A 12947-nucleotide genomic window follows, 5' to 3' on the forward strand; every position below is an offset into this window, starting at 1 on the left:
CCCGCTGACATCCTGCTGTCAGCAACGTATTTGTCATGGCAACATAGGAAACATTTGAACAATAAACCCATTTCCAAGATAAAATTTGCAGTACAATATATAAGAAGGATAGATATTAAACACCAAAGGAACACATTTCAAACAACAAAAATAGAAACTTTGACCCTGTGACCCCTATCCCCCCTCCTCTTTTTCATGTCTATGAACAGTTCTCCTCCTCTACAGTCAGGGGGAACACTGAGGTAGCATGGTTCGTGGAGCCATGGCCGGTGGGGTTGCTCTTAACAGGGGTTGCTGGGGTTTGTTCCTGCAGATTTTCCATCACTTCTGCAGGCCCAATGTCATCATTCTGACCCCTTTGAGTGCAGGGGGAAGGGTTCAGATGCAAGCTGTGCAGCAGATGAAGGAGGAGGAGGAGGAAGCTGATGTGTTGATGTCATGGCTTCAGCAGTCAGTGGATGCTGAACTCAGTCTGGCAGCAGTCCATTTTAACTCAGTTTAACTCATGTTAAACCCTCCATGAGCGTATGCTAATGGTCTCTGCACCACCTCTCCTCTGCAGGAAGCATTCCAACAGCCTCTCCTCCTACCACAGAGACTGCTGCTCCTCGGTCCTCAGGAACTCAAGCAGCTCCTGGTTCCTCTTCTTCAGCCCAGCAAGCAAGTCTTTCCTTCCATGGTCTTCCACTCCCTTATTTTGGATCTTTGCTCTGCTTTCTGGTTGGGATGATTTCAGTGTCTTCTCCTGAAGGTCCTGCCAATTCAATGAAAAAAAGAAAGTATTATATTTTGGGCCCTGGGACAAAAGTAACTCATCATCCACATAACATTGCTTTGTGGCAAAATGCCACAATTTTGCCACTTTAAACACTTAAAGAATGTAACTGTCCCTCCATTATGTGTCCTCGTTCTCAGAAAGCTCTTGCTGCCAGCGAGGGAGACCAGACACACACAATGGTGAGATACATATAATAATATTTTTCACATATTAAACTGTCTAGAACTGTGATATGTGGAGGTGTGGGATAATGTCCTCCACAGGCCAATGTTACCAGTTCCTCTTTTCTTTAAGGTGAGACAATGTATCAAAGATACTGCTGTATTTCAAGTACCTGAATGGAGAAAAAAATAAATAATGTAAAAAAAGAAGTGGCTTCCCAGTTCAGAGGTGGGGATCCCTCAATCTATGCCAAGGAGATTTTTATGAGAATGGTCACAGCATTATATATCAGTGAATGGAGGGGTTTGGTGAACTATGAAGGTGGTCCTAACAGATTGGCATTCCCAGTGACCCTCAAGGGCCAGCTGGAGTTCATGCTGCATAAGAAATATGCTAAATAAGCTTTCATCATTGGGAGAAAATAATTATAGAAATCAACAAACTCTTGAGCTAGGACATAGATCTTTGATCCAACAGGAGATTTGAATCTACCTCCCCCCACAGGCCCATCTCCAAAAATGTGTGTCTATCTGCCAACATGAAATGGACATGGAAGGAGAGATGCTGCAACTTTATTAAAAGTTTCCTAGAACCCAGAACTGTACCTGAAATCATTTCCTCAGACAGCTTTAAAGGTATGCTGAACTGTGGTTTGCTCCACACTAAAAAGTCACTCCCACCGACCTCTCCAGCTCCACTATGTATGGGCCCAGAAGCCTGCCTGTGTCCCAGGTTAAAAAAAAAGAAATACAAGGAGACACACTGCAACTTTACTGAAAGTGTCCTCAGACCCGGGGCTGCAACACAATCTTTTCCTATTCTAAATTGTGCTGTGCTCCAGCCTGAGATAGCCCTGCATCCCTTCCTGCCCTACATGGCTCTGAGAGGCCCCCTGCCTGCCAGGTGGCTATGAAATGGACAGATCTGGAGGCAAACCCATTTTTATTTTTCCTAGTTTCTTCAGAATGTGGCCTGACCACAAGCCATACAACCTGTGATCGTAGTTGTTCAGAAAATGGTAATGTTAATGTGTAAGAAATTGTTTTTGCTGGAGGTACATTTTGGGGTTGGTAACAGAGACTGGTTAGAGATGATAAACATGAACGAGGGTTGTATGGGGACAATGGTGTGGCCTCAGAACTGTAGCTCAGACACCGACAGAGCAATCTAGGATATATTATTGAGGGAAGAAAAAGGTTTGGGCATAATTTCAAATGCTCTAATTTTTAAATGTGCAAGCTTAGCACCACAAGAAAAGAGGGAGATTTTTACTCATGGGGGCAATTGTAACTGTCCTGCCTAATGGTCTGGTCCCTGTCCAGGCTCCAGACCATCTTCTGGCTCCTCCTCAACTGGCCCTACAACTTGGTCCTCTGGGTATAAGTGAAGAATTATCTCTTAGCAAGGTCTTCAGGGGGAGGGAGGTGAGTCCTCAATACTCCCTGTTGCATCATCACCCTCATCTCTGTCACAATGGACAATCAGCCCAACAGGTTAAGCATCACATTCTGAGTCATAGGAGGCTCAATACTATGGGCTCTGGAGAGCACACAGTTGAATTCCTCATAGAATGGGCATGTGGATAGTGCCCTCCTGAACTGACGGTTGGAGTCCTGCACCTTCCTCGTACAGATACTTCAGATGCTTCATTCATTCATTCTCTGCAGTGAATGAGAGTATGATGAATGCACAACTCCTCCAGCCTCTTGGAAATGTGCCTGAACAGGTGTATGCTCCTGCTTCTCCACCCAAAATTGTGTAGGATGCAGTACTCTGCGCAGACGTATATTAAAACTCTAGTAGGCTCTTCTGACTAGCTAGCTGCTCATGGAGCTGTTATCATTTTCACTTGTAGTAGTGAACTTTGCACACTGCAGCAGAACACTAGTAATATGGGCTGGACACTACTAAAGCTGCATTGGGGGGCGTGGGAACTTTACACATTTGGGTCAGGAGGTGGGAACAATCAAGCACCTGGACCCATGAAGTGTCTGTCCGGATCCATGAAGATGTACCCTCAAGGTAAGTTCTGATACCAGTGATGGATTGCAAAGTTTTAACAAAACTTTAGCAATGAAACTAGATGTTTTCAGAAAACTTTTCACCAATTCTCCTCCTTTTTGCTGACTCTGGAATCCAGTTTCTGAAAAATGGTTTGGTGAAAGGTTAGTTTGACCTTCAACTATACTTGCTGGAACCATCCATCTTGCACCTGATCTCACTACAAAACATTTGCAAAGCTTTACTGGAGATATTGTTACATTCTGTATACTCCTTTTTTTCAGTAACACAGTAAAACACACAGCACCACAACTCTGTTTAAAAAGCAACATTACCACTGTTCTTCTTTGTATTTGTTCTTCTTCTTCTCAAGGGTAACCATAGGATTAATAGAATTTTCATGACTCATGGTGTGCTCCACTGAATATCCATTTCCTGCATTCAAAATACCATAAGGCTACTAATTAAAATAAAATATTGTTTGCAGTCCACTAAAGATAACCAACGTGGTATCTATTTAAGCAATGAATAGTTTCTCTTTTGCAGCAAAGCATAACTTGATCAGATTTTAAAGGTTTTGGGTTTTTTATTTTATTTTACTTTTTGGCCTCTCCTTGTGGAAATTTGAAATAACTGAGCAGTTAAAATTCATGATCTACACTTTTGTGTCATTATTATTGCATTAGCATGAAATTATGGTTCTAGTTAGTCATAATTATATTCATAATTATTCAATTTATCACTATAGGTCCTCCTGGAAATTTTATTGGAGGAGTTATTAACATTAATAAATTGTTTTTCTTCATATCCATATTATTAATTCATCTCATGTGTGATATGAACTATGAGCCATAAAATTATTATAAACTCTGTTCTTTGTATAGCTGACTTAATGATCAAGAGTCTGATAACCTTTTGTCAGTTTGCTTGTTTAACTGTTTGTCTTCCTCAACTAAGGTAAACACAGCAATATCCAGGCAGTTAAATATTCTCACTCCAACATCTCCAAGGATCTTGATGGAGTTATCCAATGCTTCTGGCTGAGCAGTCTTCTTAACTTCCCCAAACTCTGAGACACATTTAATAAGTATGTTTTTATGGGGCTGTGGTGAGGAGCAGAGAAATTATCATTCACTACCCAGACCTGTGATTCTTTTACTATAAATACCAATAACTGCATTATTATATGATTGGGTTTTTTTATTGTCAATATTCTTGTTCTTTTCTATACAGGAGATCAGACAAGATTATCATAATGGAATTTAAACCTATGAATCTTTTGTATTTTGTTTCATGAAAATGACAACTTATGTAGGATCCCTGTCACTGGAGTAATTTTCCTTGTTCCCTTTTAGCATGTCTTCCTTCATAAGGTACTTAGCCACCAATTCAGAAGTATTTGCCTTCTTTGTTTTGTTTTGAGGTTTAGTGATCTTCCCTGCGCATCTATTCACCTCAATCACCTGATATCAACATCAAATATCACAATATTACAGTGTAACAAAGAACGGGGACTGGTAGTGCCCTGAAATTCTACATTGCAATAGGTGCAATGTTGACAGAAAGCAAACAGAAAGCAAACAGACAGAAAGCAAAGTAGTCAATATGGCTGGTCAAATATTTTCTGTAAAATTTTTTGACTGAAAATTGGGTTTTTGAAAAAATGAAAATTTTTATGAAGCCTGTCTGCTGTTTGTGAAAATGTGCCAGGTGGTTTCCAGAAAGAAAATAACCATAGTACTTGACCCTATGGAGGAACTCTTAACAACGTATTGTACATGCGAAATGTGCTTGATGCAGCCTTACGAGAACAACAGGGAATCTGTAGAGGCATTTAGTTAATTAATTTATTTACTTCCATTTATAATATGCAACATTTGTTAAGGCCCTGTTTGAGCTGGCTGAGCCCTCCAACTCTGACACAGATAAAGAAGAACAAATTAAAGATACATTTGTAATTGATATTGCAGACAAGAAAGTGTCATTAAAGTTACAGATGGATTTAGAGCTGGCACTGAAGAAAGGTATTCAAATAGCTTATCACTTTGTTTTTATTAGGAAGCAAAATACAGACCAAGGGACAGCTATAGAACTGAGGAAGTTGCTCATTGGTCAATTTCAGCTAAAGCAAGACTGAAAGAATGAATGGAGTATGCTCCAGAACAGTAACAGATAGCAGGGAACAGGCAGAAAGACAGGCTTGCATTTGCAAGCACAACCAAGGGGAAAATTGTTCTGCACAAAAGAAGAGATGCAGAAAATGAAAATGGGGGACCTATGAAGTGATCTGGTGTGCTAAAATGCTGAAAGAGGTCGTTGCTGGAGGCCCAGAATAGGATCAAAAAGCTTTTCTTTTTGGGTTGACTACCTGTGGAGAGGACACTGATGTATTATGGTAAAGCTATTTCTTTATGGCAGGACTCAATGGACTTTAAGATTAAATGCAGATGCAGACATCGCTTTAATATCTCAGAAGCCATACCAGAGCTTAGCACAGCAAATAGTGTTAGAGTCTGTAACAACTAATTGATGCAATGCAGAAGGTAAATTACATCTGGGAAAGTATATTTCACAAAAATATATAATGGGAAAAGTTTTACAATTTAATATTTCCGGGGTACAAAAGTGAACAATCTGTTGGGCTGGCTTTGTGAATCACATAGAGGAAATTATTCTAGATGGTTATTTTGAGGGCATAAGCATGCTGAAATGTGAACCAATGAAGAGTGCACTTAAATTGTCATTACACCTTGCAAGGTAACTTTCCATTGCTTCAAAAAGTGAAAGAAGAAATAATTAAAATAATTTGAGTCATAGACTTCAGTTGTGGGGTGAAAACGTTGGTATTTTCCTATTAAACAAAATATATAAATAGTAATGTTCTAATGTAACAAACTCATTTGGGGAAGACCTGACAAACAAACAAACCCCAAATCTTGTATTTGACCAAAATATTGTGTTTCCTGGGATATGTATGGCAGATTCCTAGAATACAAGTTGATATTATGCTGTGAATAGGAATCCATTTCAGGTGAGCAGCTTATTGGTCTGCCAGGACAAGATTGTCAGAAAAGACACACAAAAGAGTGAAATACTAAATGAAATTCATGCAGGTCACCAATGAAATGCTGTTGTAAATCCTTATATCTGGATGGCGTGTCTGGGTGTGAGGAACATTTAGGAAAATAGCAAAATCTTCATTACTGTCACCCTTGTCAGGTTCTGCACCTAGAGAAACTCTGCCTCTTCATCCTGCCATCAGCCAGGTCGGTCTCAATGAGCAACTCTAAGTTGTGCAGGATATTAATGACTCTGAAAGAGCAATTATAGTAGCCTGATGTAAAGTCAAACTGGTTACACTCCTTTTTTCCCCAGCCATATCTTCCACACCAGGCACCAGGAGTGTAACTTGAGCCCCTACACTAGCCTTACAATAACCTATGCCAAAGGAATCCTCAGATAGCCAGTTAGACTGGTTTTATGGTAGCTTTTTTCTGGCAAACTGATGCAAAGCACCTTTATCTGATCGCAGGAACTGGCACCAAGTGCTTATATGTAAGGTTTGTCAAGTTCACGTATTGGCTCAGAGAAAAGGACCATTGATATTAACCCATTGCCAGAGGACTTGTAGCAAAGAGTGGTTGCCAACCTAAGTGAACCCCAGTGGAGAAATATGTGGCAGCTGGCAGCCATTGTTCCAGGGTTACTTTATCATTTATGTATCTGAAATAAACCTGATTACTGACATCGTCAATAGCCAAATGTAAGGATTTCAGAGTAAAAATATGAATTCCAGTGTGCTGCCACAACTCCTCATTATTCTGGATCAATGGGGCTGCAGAAAGGACAGTATAAACTGCAAAAGTAGTATTGAAGCAGAAAATTCTTTACATAGATGTACAGAGCTACTTGGATTCACAGCTAGATGATCATGATGGTCTCTTCTGACCTTAAAGTCTATGAGTCTTTGAAGTACAGCATTCACTTCAGTGGGAAGTTGTACTGACATCAAATTGATAGGATATCAAATTAGGACCACTCTTCTATGAAGGAGGAAAATTTTCAGCCTGACTGGGTAAAATACCCATTGGTTGACATCAAATTGATAGGATATCAAATCAGATGGGAGATTGAGGACCACAATGATGGCCTGGCAACTCTCTCTTTCTCTCTCTCTCTGTTCACTGAAGAGATCCACTGGCTTCAGCTCCCTGCCACACACCCACCATTGTAATCACTGGGGCTGGAATTTTACAGCTCTGGCTATAAAACACTTTCAGTGACATAATCCATAGAAAAGGAAGCTATTTACAGTGTATTTTACCATACAAGGAGAGCCATGTACACAAAGTGAGACAAGGCGGTGCTATCCTGTTCTCATCTGAGGTGCTAGACCAGAGCTTAAGAACCTCTGATATAAGACTTGTAGGAAGCACTGTACTACAGTGAAGAGAGAGTGTTAACCCTTTAAAGCAAGAACTATTTTTCTTATGCCACATTCAACATAGGTTACTCAGGGCTTTCTGACTTATTTGCAATGTCCATGCCCTTCTTCGGATACCTGACAGCTGATTTCCTATTCATTTCAGAGTTCTCTACCACTCACAGAACTGGTGCCTGGGTGGGAAGAATAGCCTCTGCCTCACATGGAGTCTGATATGTGGTAATTTTTCCTCTTGAGGCTCAGAGTATTGTCTCTGCAGGCATGCGTTTCTTGTGCATTTCTTGGATTTTCTGTTTAATTTTCCTTTTCCAGCTGTTTTTTGGCTGGATGTATCTGATGCTATTTTTCTAGGCTGCTTGCTCTTCTCTCTTCATGTCCTTGTCCCTAGTGCAGCATCCCTCACAGTAGAAAAGGGAAAGGACATAACTTCACTAAATAGAAAGAGGATTCTTTATAGAGGCTATCAAGCATACAGAGCGCTCTGTAATTTTCTCTGGTTCCCTAACTCCTAGGCTAACTAGGCACAGTCTGCTGTCTGCTGTCAACACACTGGGTCTCCCTAAGTCCTTGGCTACACCAAGTAGTTATGGAATTTATTATTGAGTGTACTAAATTACAAGGGGAAGATGTCTTCTGCCAGGCAGTAGTGCACTTAGGAGTAGGAGGACATACACCATGCAAATGGTGATGCCTGGGAGCATTACACTTTTGTAAGGCATAACTTCCACAGTGTTGGAGCATACTTTTCTGATGGGCTCTAGTAGTGTACATCTTTGAAAATGTATAGCCAGCACTTTCCCTGCACAGCCTGAGAATGGGTAAGGAGATAGCCTGCCCTTTTCAGAAACACTCCTTTCTGAGACTGCCAGGACTGCAGTTTTGAGAGGGCCCCTTCACCCTTCTCAGCTTCCTCTAGCCAAATTATGGCTCCCTTATGTGAGGTGGGGGGAGTGTGAAAATCACCCTCCCCCTTCTTTAGCGCAAGCACAGGGACGACTATAAAAGATTTCAGCATTCGGAGTGTCTCTTTTGTGGGTTTAATTTTAATTCTTTTTCCATTTTTCTGGCTCCTATGAAGCTTGTGCCTAGTGTGATTTGCAAAATGGATGTTTGAATTATTATTTTTACTGTTAACTGTTGCTTAGGAAAGTGAAGTCTGTTGCTTTTCATATTGGCTGCTTTAGTCAGTCCCTCCTTGATAACTACTCTTAGAATGAGGCTGTGGAAATGAGGTGTCCTGTAAGATGGATGATCTCCTTTTCTTGCTTACACTAGCAGCTGTTGCTTTGTAGGCTGGCTCCTCTTTGTGTCTCCCTGGGATGCACTGTCAACCCAGCTACAGGGCATGGTGCAGCACAAATTCTCAGTGTTTGCCATAGAGTTTGCTCACTCTTTGATAAATGTGACTAACATTCAGTGACTAACACAATAAATAGCAGATAAAAATGAATGTCAAAAATTCAGTAGAAATTACAACAAATACACTCTGGCGCACTTGGTTACATATGAAAATGCCAAAAATATAAACATAGACATAAAATCAATTTCAAGAATGAAGATTTATTTTGAAGGATTTTTTTGTTTTGTTTTTTAAAATAAAAATAGTAATAAATAAACTGGCAACCACAACAGCGGGGACACTGGAAAGAAATAACTTGGTTTATGGAAAGAAGGCTAGATAATTTCTAGATAATAAGGCATTTCACAACATGTACTCAAACATCTGTAGCTGTTTTTATTAGAATCTGCATCTCTGTGATTAAAGATGGTTTCTCTGCTTCAAAGGCTGATTCTAAGACCCCAGTGAAGTTAATCTATTTTATATCCAGCTTATATTGCAAATGTATAATTGTTGTTGCTTGTTGTATATCAGGCATATCTAATACTCAGCATGCAACAGAAACTTGTATATTTCCTATTTAATGTGGACTATGGAGCTTCATGTGGTTCAAAGGCAGGTTCAGATTTATTATTTTCCTCTTTTGTAACCCCTTCCATACCCTCCCCCATGAGTGTCCCTCTGACCTCATTAAAAGCAAAATACACTAGAGGAGACAACAACTACTTTCAGAGAAAACTCTGCTGCTTTCCATCTTTTATACCATCTTCAAATTATGGCCCAATCCCTCAGATTCTCTGAAGGAGAATTGCTTTTTGAAATCTGGGAGTTATTCCTATGCAAAAACTACAGGATCTGTCCCTTTTGTATGGAATGTCTAGAAGGATTATTTTTAATCTTTGATAGAGCAACCAACAGTAATCTAGCAACCTTTATAGCCTGACCCAAACCCTATTAAAGTCAATGCGAGTCTCACATTGAATTCGATAGGCTTTGGATCAAGCATTTAGTAAAGGAATATTTTTCAATAAAAGGAAAGGACTTGTGTTTGTGGCTGGTCTTTTATGTGCATATAAGCACCGAACTTTTTTATTTCATTATTTATTTTTTATTTTAGTTTTTATTGCTGTCCATCACTGTAGCATATGACGACTTTTCACATAAAAATCAATGGCAATAGTGAACTCCCTAGTGAACTTTAGAGAGTCTCTTCCCTCCTCTCCCCACCATTAGGGTAAAAGTTTTGCTCACAGTAGAGTTTGTCTTTTCATTGTTTTTAGATTTTCTTAATTTATTTTTTGTTTTCTGATTTTACTCTGTTGTTCCGTAGCAATACATTTTAAAAATCAAGTAAACCTGAAATCTGAATTAGTTTTATAAAATTTAAAAAATAAAACCTTTTGAAATATTATGTTTTTTGTCAAAAATAGATTCCCAATCATGTTTTGCAGTTTATCACATTGTGTTTTGGAAAGGGCCTATGATGTACAGAAAGAAGGGGAGGTAACATAGAAAAAATACTTATTTTAACATAAATTTCTGTTTCTTATTCAGACTCAATTATTCAGATTTTTATATCATCGGTATTTCCAAATACTTGTAGAATATAGACTCATTAGCCCAAACCAGAATAAAATTAGTTGCAATATTTTTTATTGTCAATGCAAATGTGAATATGATGGTTGATGTAGTTTTAAAATTGTAGCATTGAACTGATGATAATGGTCACAGCTTGAAAGAGCCATACTACTTTAAACTACATCTTTTTAAGCATATTCTAGTCACAGCTGCCTCAAAAGTAGCTGTGAAATAATGCAGCTTGTAGAAGAATTGTTGTGGTGTCCATTTGTTAGCTTTATAGTTCTACTTTACAATGAAACGCATGCAAATTAAAAGGAATAAAAATGCAAAGGTTAAGATAGAAGCTATGGCTAGCAAGCATTTATTTTAAGACACATACATGTAGAGAATTAAATAAACTATTTTATTTCACAATTAATCTATACTCCCATTATAATCTGTATCACAAAATGAAATAATTTCGTACAATTTTCATTTCTCGTTACAGTCTTTGATGTGAATATAGTTGTCAGCTGTCCTTTTCCAAATGAGACAGACATGTTAATTAATTAATATTTTGTAACCCGTGGTTTTGTACATTAGTGGGCTGTAATATTAGTGCTTTGCCATTAAAATAGGAAACCCATCATAAGTCCTCAAAAGAATTGCTTTAATATCTTCAAATTATTGACTTCCAAAGTTTCTAAGTATTTGAGAGGCAGTTCCATAGGGGATAATTTTAATGAAAGGCCAGACACATTTGGATATGATTCGGAGAGCAATACCTCCATATACTTAAATTGATTTCCTTATTTTGATTATTTATGGAAGAAGTATTTGTTTTCTTAAACCTTTCATAGCTAATAGAAATTGCATGCAATTCCCTGTTGCCTGAGTGGAAAAAATTTCTTTTCATCTTCTATGTTTTTTTCATCTTCATATAGTCAATACATACTATTCAAAATAATGAATTAAAATGGCATTCCTGTAGATATATACACACTGTAACATCCATATGAATACCACATAATTTTTACTCTGTTTATTATTACAATGAATGCTAAAGGGCATTTACTATAGTAACAGTAATCATAATGAAATTCAATTTAAAATGAATTAATAACAGGACACAAATGTTACACATGGAACTGACAGCTTATAAAAATCAAATACAGAAACTTGTAATTGTCCAATATCAAATCTAGCTGTTCCTTAGAGAGCTTTTAAACTGCAGGAGTATGTGAAAATATTATTTTTACTTGCTTAAGTAAATATAATGCTGCAAATAAAATCATAATTTGATCGAAAAAGGGGGAAACTGCTGAATCACAATAGATCTTGTTTTATTTTATCATTGTTATCATGTAAATAATCAAAGGCTATAAATCTGTAAAGCATCTAATGAGGTCCATAAACATCAGGCTGTCTAAAACTCACTAACCACAGAACATGTGAAATTATTTCCACTAAACTTAAGTGTATAAATGTGCTTTGTAATATTAATACAATAATAAAAGGACAGTCTGTTATCTCAATATAACATTTCAAATATAGAGTGCTCCAGATGAAATATTTTGCAAATTACCTTAAATAAAATAATCAATCATCTTGAAAAGTAATCTCTTTAGATATTAATGTTATTCTTTAGATAGATAGGTTGCTTTTTATCTTGCGATTCTAATGGATATTTATTTAAGGAATTTTGTTATTTAACGTTTTCTTCTCAGATACCTAATAATAATAATGCTACTAATATTTTTAATAAAGAGTGGTTTTGCAGTGTTAAAATGAAAGCTACAGAGTGATGGTAAGAAAATATCTTAGACAAATGCAGACCATATCTTTCATCTTTCACTGATATAGTGGATTTGTATATTTTTTCCTGTTTCATAAAGTAACATTCCTAAGGATGCTCTCATTTTGCAGCCTAACTTGCAGGTGTATGTCCGAGAGTGGTGACAAAGTTCCTGTTACTTTAAGAGGTTATGTGATACATCAAGGAAACAAGGTAGTAATTTGCTGCAACACTGCAGCAGCGGGGGACTTCCCAGTAGTCTGCAGTCTACCTGCACATCTTAGTTTGAGGCATATCACAAATTCCTCTTGTAAGGTACATCTCTACTGAGATATGGATAATTGCTGTTATCTTTGTATTGTAATATGCATCTCTTGCCATATTGACAATGCTAATAAATAAAGTATGACAAAATTAAATCCAGGGCTGGTGCCTGTTTCTCCTTTGCAAATTTAATTTTACTTCTGTAGAATCAATGAATACAAACTAACTACTGAGGTGGTAAATGCTGCCCAGTGATGCTATTAAAGTTATCACCTAAGTCCCCAGAAAACAAAGGCCAACTGTAAAGGAACTCCTCTACATAGTGTTTTATTCATGACAGGTATCAAATATCTGTACCACCAGGTATGATCTTTTGCATAGTTATCGCTTGGAAATATATGGCCAGATCCTCATCTCGTACAAAGAAGCATAGCTCTATTGATTCTAAGGGCTGTTACTTATAATTCAAATAGGTGTCACCCTCGCTGCCCTGCCTAAAGTGTCAATGACCACCCCACTGCCAGACAGCAAAGCTGCAGAGAACTCAAGGAAGTACACTGATTAGTATACCACTGTGTGTACCATTACGCATGATCAGTGGGTA

Source organism: Emydura macquarii, unplaced genomic scaffold, assembly GCF_026122565.2.
Source record: "Emydura macquarii macquarii isolate MOO-44397 ecotype Brisbane River unplaced genomic scaffold, CSIRO-AGI_Emac_v2 contig_2636, whole genome shotgun sequence".
Taxonomy (NCBI): Eukaryota; Metazoa; Chordata; order Testudines; family Chelidae; genus Emydura; species Emydura macquarii.